Genomic DNA, 8,673 nt, shown 5'->3' with positions numbered 1-8,673 from the left:
TGGTACGGAGAGTCCACCTCTCTCACCAACAAGTAGAGTTGACAACACTAATAAGGGGAAAGTGAGTGACTATATTGAATATGATGAGAACTTTGTTTTAGAGGAAATATGGGTTGAAAAAGACCAAGAAAGAGTGGTTGAAAGAGACCAAGGGAAAGGGAAAGAAACAAATGAAGTGGTTAACACCAAGCAAGCCTCAACTCCCGAAAAGGCCAACAACCCTCCAATTCCATTTCCTAATAGAAGTAGAGTAATGAATGAGGAGAGGAAATTCTCCAAATTCTCGGATATGTTGAAGAAACTCGAAGTTTCACTACCTTTCACCGAGGTAGTGACACAAATGCCGCTCTACACAAAATTCTTGAAGAATGTGTTGACAAAGAAGAGAAGCATTGGAGGAGATGGTCTAGTGGCTCTTAGGGGGCAATGTAGTGCGGTCTTACTCAATCCCATGCCGGAAAAACTACAAGATCCGGGTAGTTTTTCCATTCCTTGCATGGTGGGTAATGTGAGCATTAAGAAGGCACTTTATGATCTTGGTGCTAGTGTTAGCATACTTCCGCTTCCTATTGTGAGGAAAGTTGGGTTGCATGACATGATTCCAACCTCCATGACCTTACAACTAGCCGATAGGTCAGTACAAAGACCAATGGGTGTCATTGAAGATGTGCCAGTCAAGGTGGGCAATTTCTACATCCCGGCAGACTTTGTAGTTCTTGACATTCTGGAGGATCAAAAAACTCCTATCATACTTGGAAGAACCTTCTTGGCAACCGGAGATGTTAACATAAGTGTCAAGGAAGGGAAGCTCACTTTCAAGGTGGGAGGAAACGTGGTTGAATTTTCTTTGATCGGAGCTATGTCACAACCTATGTTTGAGAGTGTGTACTTCATAGACATGTTAGAAGAAGCTATTGAAGATGCCAAGGATAAATGCTCGGGGGAGCATTTGGAGGAATATTATGAAGTTCTACCACCGATCATTGATGAAGTTGAGGGTAAGAACCCTCCAAAGGTAGATCTTAAACCTTTACCCCCCCCCCCCCCCCCCTCCCCCTCCCCTCCCTTGAGTATGCCTATCTTGATGAGGCAAACTCCTTCCCTGTGATCATCAATGCGGACCTAATGGCATCTCAAAAAGAAAAACTCTTAAAAGTTCTTAAAGAAAACAAGAAAGCCATTGGGTATAGCCTTGATGATCTCACGGGAATCAATCCCCGAGTGTGCATGCACCGCATCACACTTGAGGATGGATTCACTCCTTCCACCCAACCTATGAGAAGGTTAAATGATAAATTGAAGAAGGTGGTAAGGAAGGAAGTTTATAAGTTGCTTGAGGCCGGAATTATCTACTCCATCTCGGGGAGCGATTGGGTGAGCTCGGTTCAAATCGTCCCCAAAAAGGGCGGTATGACCGTGGTTGAGAATGAGGAAGGTGAACTCATCTCCACCCGACCGGTCACAGGATGGAGGATGTGCATTGATTATAGAAAGCTTAATTCCGCCTCAATCAAATATCACTTCCCCTTACCATTCATTGACCAAATGCTCGAGAGACTTGCAAACCACGAGTATTTTTGCTTCCTTGACGGGTACTCCGGGTTTTTTCAAATACCCATCCACCCGGATGATCAAGCAAAGACTAAATTTACTTGTCCTTACGGTGTCTTCGTATATCGAATAATGCCGTTTGGCCTTTGCAACGCTCCCGGGACATTTTAACGGGCCATGATGTCTATTTTTTCCGAGTACATTGAGAAGTCTATGGAGGTGTTCATGGATGATTTTAGTGTCCATGGCACCTCATTTTATGATTGCCTAAAGAATCTCTCCCTTGTGCTCCAAACATGCATCCGATATAATTTGAAATTGAATTGGGAGAAATGCTATTTCATGGTGCAAAAGGGAGTGGTTATAGGGCATGCTATTTCTAAGGAGGGGATCCAAGTGGACAAAGCAAAGGTAGAGGTGATTGAGAAACTTCCTCCACCCACAAATATCAAGGGTGTGAGGAGCTTCTTAGGTCATGCGGGGTTTTACCGAAGGTTTATCAAAGATTTTGCAAAAATCGCTAAACCCCTCACCTCACTTTTGGCTAAGGACGCTCCCTTCATATTTGATGAATCTTGTGTTGAGAGCTTTTGTAAGCTCAAGGAAGCTTTGATATCGGCTCCAATAGTGAAACCACCCAATTGGGACCTCCCCTTTGAATTGATGTGTGATGCAAGTGACTTTGCATTGGGGGCGGTCTTGGGTCAAAGACAAGAAAAGAAACTCCATGTGATAGCCTATATAAGCAAGACCTTGGACAATTCTCAATGCAATTACACCACCACGGAGAAAGAAATGTTGGCGGTGGTGTATGCTTTTGAGAAGTTCCGGACTTAGCTTCTATGTTCCAAAGTTGTTGTTTACACGGATCGCACCGGCATTAAGCAACTTATGGTCAAGAACGATGCTAAGCCGAGATTAATCCGTTGGGTATTATTGTTACAAGAGTTTGATGTCACGATCAAAGATAAACCGGGATCCGAGAATATTGTTGCGGATCATTTGTCAAGGTTGACTAAAGAAGCCCGAGGAGATGTTGATGATGGGATTCCCATTGATGAGTGGTTGCCCGATGACTCTATCTTAGCTATCATGCACTCCGACCCTTGGTATGCGGATATCGCTAACTACTTAAGCTCTAGATTTATTCCGGAGGAACTTGACAACCAAGCTCGGAAGAAGTTGAGATATGAGTCTAGGAGGTATGTGTGGGAAGATCCTTACTTATATAGGAGATGCAATGATGGAATTTATATAAGATGTGTAACTCATGAGGAAGGGAAAACAATCCTTCAAGCTTGTCATGCTACAACATACGGAGGGCATTTGTCCACTTCTAGGACCCAAGCTCGGGTTCTTCATTGTGGATTTTATTGGCCTTCTCTATTCAAAGATTCTTATGCTATGATCCATTCATGCGATTCTTGCCAAATAAGAGGCAATATTGGAAGGCGTGATGAGATGCCTTTGAACAATATCTTGGAAGTGGAACTCTTTGATGTATAGGGTGTGGACTTTATGGGACCGTTTACGTCATCATTTGGCAACCAATACATTTTGGTTGCGGTGGACTACGTGTCTAAGTGGATAGAAGCAATCGCCGCCCCTACTAATGATTCACGAGTGGTGACCAAACTCTTCAAGGAGTACATATTTCCCTACTTTGGATTACCTCGGACCGTCATAAGCGATGGTGGGTCACACTTCATTAACCGCACCATTTATGCTTTACTCAAGAAATAAGGCGTCCGACATAAAGTGGCTCTTGCCTACCACCCCCAAACCAATGGGCAACTGGAGGTGTCAAATAGGCAAATCAAGGCCATTTTAGAGCGGGTGGTGAATAGGTATTGAAAAGATTGGAGCACCAAACTCAATGACGTGCTATGGGCTTTAAGGACCGCTTACAAGACCCCGATAGGCACTACTCCCTATCGCTTGGTCTTTGGCAAGTCTTGTCATTTACCTCTTGAGTTGGAACACCGGGCAAGATGGGCTCTTAAGGAACTCAACTATGACCTAGATGTTGCGGGAAACAAGTAATTCCTCCAACTTAATGAGCTTGATGAGTTGAGGTTGGATGCTTATGAGAATGCCAAACTTTAAAAGGAGCGGACTAAGCAATGGCACGATTCCAAGATTACAAGGAAAGAAATCGGTGTGGGGGACAAGGTCCTACTCTTCAACTCCCGGTTACAATTGTTTCCCGGGAAGTTGAGATCCCGATGGTCGGGACCCTTTGAGGTAGTGCCCGTGTTTCCCTATGGCTCCTTTGAATTGAAGAACAACAAAGGTGAGTGCTTCAAAGTGAATGGACCACGAGTGAAATTCTTCTATGAGGGTCAACCTATTGAGACCCGAGGTAAACTTGATTTAGAAGAACCCTCGTCCTCGGGGGATGAGTAATTTCAAACTTGAACAAGGAATGGTTTGGTGGAGTCCCACAAGAACCACCATTTGTAAATAGCATGCATATAGTTAGAAAATGAGAGAATTTGGAAACATCGTGTTTGGCATATTGGATTGTGTGACGGGACCCTTCACTTGGCCCAATTCACGACATAATGCATCGGCTTGAAAGTGGAAAACACGAGAAAATGGGTAAGTGAAGGAGTCGGGCTTGTTTGAAAAAGGAAAAAGTGAATAAGAAAGAAGAGGAAAAGGAAGAAATTTGGCTGAATTTCATGTGTAGTGCTCCTGTGCCGGTAGACCGGTAGCCGGTGCCCCCACCGGCAGCGAGCACATTTTAATTTGAGGAAGATTTGTTGAAATTAAGAAGGGGGTGTGTGCTGGTAGGCCGGCAGCCGGATCACCTGCTGGGAACACCCCCATATTGAAGAAATTGAAGAATTCAAGGAGAAGAGATTCTCTGCCGACAGGCCGATAGCCGTCATAGAATCCCATTATTGTGGAAAATACGAAGAAATGAAGGAAGGAGGTTCCTCTTCCGGCAGGTCGGCAGCCGGCCCACCGGTAGGGAACCTTGGCACTGCTGAACAAACGAAGGAAGAGAGGTTGGGAATGAGTCATGTGCCGGTGGACCGGCAGCCCGTGCCCCCAACGACAGCGAGCCATTTTGAATCTGAAAAAAAAAATCAAAATTTTGAAATAAGGGTAAAGACAGCCGGTGGAACGACAGCCGGTGCCCCTAGCGGCAGGGAGCTCCGAAATCCCCAAATTACTGCTCGAGAAACACACAAACTCCTCACAATTTCAAATTTTTGTTCTCTCTAACCACTCCTTTCCCTCTCCTAAATCACCTAAACTCCATTCAAACTCCACCTTACCTTCACCATTCAACCACCCAACACCCCTACATCACCACTTACACTCCCAATCCTTCATCTATGGCGGGAAAGAGGACAAGGGGCGATCTCGCGATGGCACAACAACAACTAGTCGAGGCGGTGGCTAACGATACAAACCCGGATCCCGACTTTCCGGAGTTTGAGTTTGTCACACAAACTCAAAAAGGTAAATTCATACTCTTTAAGCATCGCCCCCTAATTCCGACTCGGTTTATTTGTCGCCCCTTTATGCGGAACCTAGGTTTAGATAAGGAGACATAGGCCTTATTTAGGGAAGTGGGTATGAAAGGCATGTATACCATTCATGAGAGGACCTACCCCCGTATTACTTGGGAATTCTTGAGTAGTTATCGTCTTGACAGGGATAGACAAACCGGGACGGTGGCCCAATTGCACTTCCATCTCATGAATAGAGACCATACAATCTCCCTTGCCCGACTTGCCCAAATTTTCGGGTTGGAAAATGCCCCTACCTACAAGGCACCCGAAACACTCCACTTTTCACGGGTGTGGAAGGCTATTTCGGGATTGGATGATAGAAATGGGTTGAAAAGGTCGGCTACTTCATGCCACAATGCACCCATGAGGATTTGGCACCGATTTATGGGGTGCACCGTCTTTTCCATCGGGACCTTGGGTATTTAGGACAATTGAGCTTGAAATTTTAGGCTCATATTTAATCACGAAACCTAAGCCCTACAAAATCAATGTGGCTCATCACATGGCCCTTCACTTAGCCAAATTGGCCAACTCTCCGGGGCAAAAGGTTCTTCTACATGTGGGTGGCATCATCACCCGCATCGCCAAGCACATGGACCACCCGGTGGATTTGTCCACCATGAATTGGCTTCCCGGAGAAACTTACCTAACAAAAGATTACATGATGAAGTCTCTTGAATGGATCAAAACAAATCCCTTTGACGGCCTTGAATATTGGCAAATTCAAAAGCGGAACTCAATCCCGCTCCCAAATGCTTCCAAAATGAAAATCAAACCCGACCAAGAATCATTCCTCCTTGAGATTGAAGCGGAGGAAGACCCGTCCCAACCTCCCCAAAATCCACCAATCACCTATGGAAGGGACAACCCGACGGAGACCGCGTCTAGTCTCCGGTTCATGATGCCAACTCCAACACCCTTATCCAATCCTTGGAACCCTCAATTTGGTGACGGAGCCTTATGAAGCCACCCTTCTCAACCAACCCCGCTCCACTCCGACTTGGTAATATTCATGAACGACATGAGATTGGGATTGCAAACGGCCGCGAGTGAGAGGCTCGGTTTGCAACAACGAATGGATCAGATTTATTTCAACCAATCAGTCGGGCAATTCCCAATTTATGACGATTATAGAAGGAGGCAATACAACCACCCCTCCGGCCTTTACCCCTCTTACTACCTTGAGCCGGATGGTGGGTATCCCAAGGACGGAAGCTTTGCCTACGCCGACATAAACCTTCGCCCAGACAACTTTAGCGCCCCGGTCTTCCCCACCTCGACCTCTACTCAAGGGGAGGGACATGATACTCGGTGGTTCGGAGGGACCCCCTCCATTTTTGGGGATGTCGGGTTTGCAAGTGGCTCGGGATCGGGGCGGGAGATCGACATTGACTTGACCACGGGGGGTGGATGACTCAACCGTGGCCATGAACACGGATGACTTCATACGGGAATCCGAGTTCGGGACCGGAAATGATGATGAGAAGGACGACTAGTCTTAGATGGCCGAGCTTTATGGCCTACTTTTGCTCCCAATCCAATCCAAAGCCGAGTATGACTCCCTTAATCCAAACTCTCTCATTCATATTTACTTTCGTATGCATTTAGATTACTTGTAATATATTTAGCCTAGTAAATCATTTAGTTGCATTCATTTAGGCTTCCATTAGATTTAAATTTTGTAAAATATCGTCACATATAGGAATTGCATTATAGAGTAATTTGCATCGTACTTTCAATTTTGCATATAGGATAGCTCATGCATTGAATCCCCATTTTAAAACACAAAAAAATTGAAAAAAAAAACGAAAATTTCACAAAAACATGCAATTTAGTTTCCGAGTCTCCTCCATACACTATGTATATAAATAAGTGTGGGGAGGAGATCCCAAAAATTTAAAAATACAAAAACATGTCTTTTATTTTAAAAAAAAAACAAAAAACCCAAAAATACGTTCTTTTTTTTCAAAAATTGCCTCCTATCCACACTTCCTCCGTCACCGGATATTGTATATAATAAGTGTGGGGAGGAGGCCCACAAAAAAAAAAAAAAAAAAAACAAGTTGTTTGATTTCAAAAACACAAAAACATGCTTTCATTTCAAAAATCAAACATACAAAAAAATGTCTTTCAATTTTCTTATTTCCTCCCTACATTTGTCTTTCAAACATACAAAAAAATGTTTTTCAATTTTCTTATTTCAAAAATCAAACATACAAAACATGTGTCGCTGAGTATGATTGTTGCGGGTTGTAGGCGCGGGAAGGGCGGTTATCGACTTGGCGATGGTAGCAAGGAGGGGTGGTCGGCGGGGGTCGGGCTGTGGAGGGAAGGTCGGCACGAGGATGGGGCTGTGGAGGGGTGGCCGACGACGCTGGGAGAGTGGTAGGGAAGGAGTTGGTCGGCAACGCTGGCAGTTGTGGTTTCTTTCCGTTTTTCTGTTTTTCCTTTTCTCTCTCTTGTTTTCTCTCATGGAGGTGAGAAATAAGAGGGGCACACCTAGTGTAGCGGGAATAAATGTGCGGAATTAAGTAAAATAGTGTGTGGGATTTAGCAAGTCCCATAAAAAATGGGACGTGCTTTTTCACATACGGATTTTACTCTTTCACATAGGCCTTTTACAATTTTACCCTTGTCATTTTTCTCATTCCCTCACCCAATTGATTTTTTTTTCTCCTTCCCGTATCTCCCATCACCATTAACACCGCCTTCGTTCAACACCTCCGATCAGTCAAGTCGCCGGCCGACCTTGGAATCATTTTTTTGAAGACGCACGACGATATTAAGCAGTCAGCTATCCTATGCAAATTATTCAGAAGAAAATCGATTCTGAAAAACTACTCACTATTGCCTAATAGATTACAAGATTTTCCATCAATGAGATTTTGAATTTGTATTAATTGTATACACGTTGTCTTCCATCAATGAAATGTTGTATAGGATGTGTAAACAAGTTTTCCACGTCGGCGAGTTTTACATATTTTAGGGTTATTTGTTGTCTGTTCATCGTCCTCACGAACCACCCTTAGACAGTTAGACACCACCGTCACGCAGCACCCCTAACCGTTGCACACCAACCAGAACCACCGTCCACTATCCAAACCACCACGTCTTCATTAATAAAAATTGATAAACAAGTAACATTTAATTTCACTATCCAAACCACCACGTCTTCATTTAATTTCACCCCATATTCGTTTGATAAAACTAGCCACAACAGTCCAGGGAGGATTTGCGCCCAAAATATAGCAATAAACAACATTGATAAGATTTCTTTCAAATCCAATGGGGTCTTCCTTGTTCGTTTTAAAACTGCAGACAAGAAACAGATGGTTTTACAATCTGGGCCCGTCTTTTTTTATAATAAACCAGTGATAGTTAAGGAATGGACTCCTGATTCTAAATTGGAGAAGGAGGAAGTGGATATGATACCAATTTGGATCCGTTTCTATGGCCTTAATCTCAAATTTTGGGGCCCTGCACCGCTGAAAATTGCTGGTCTGATAGGCACACCTGTCAGGGTGGATGTGGATACTCAAGATAAGCAGTTCCTAGGATTTGCTAGGGTCATGGTTAAGGTGAAGATTGGGCAACA

The sequence above is a fragment of the Silene latifolia genome, chromosome 9 (genome assembly GCF_048544455.1).
Source record: "Silene latifolia isolate original U9 population chromosome 9, ASM4854445v1, whole genome shotgun sequence".
Lineage (NCBI taxonomy): Eukaryota > Viridiplantae > Streptophyta > Magnoliopsida > Caryophyllales > Caryophyllaceae > Silene > Silene latifolia.
Note: the sequence above shows the minus strand (reverse complement) of the source record.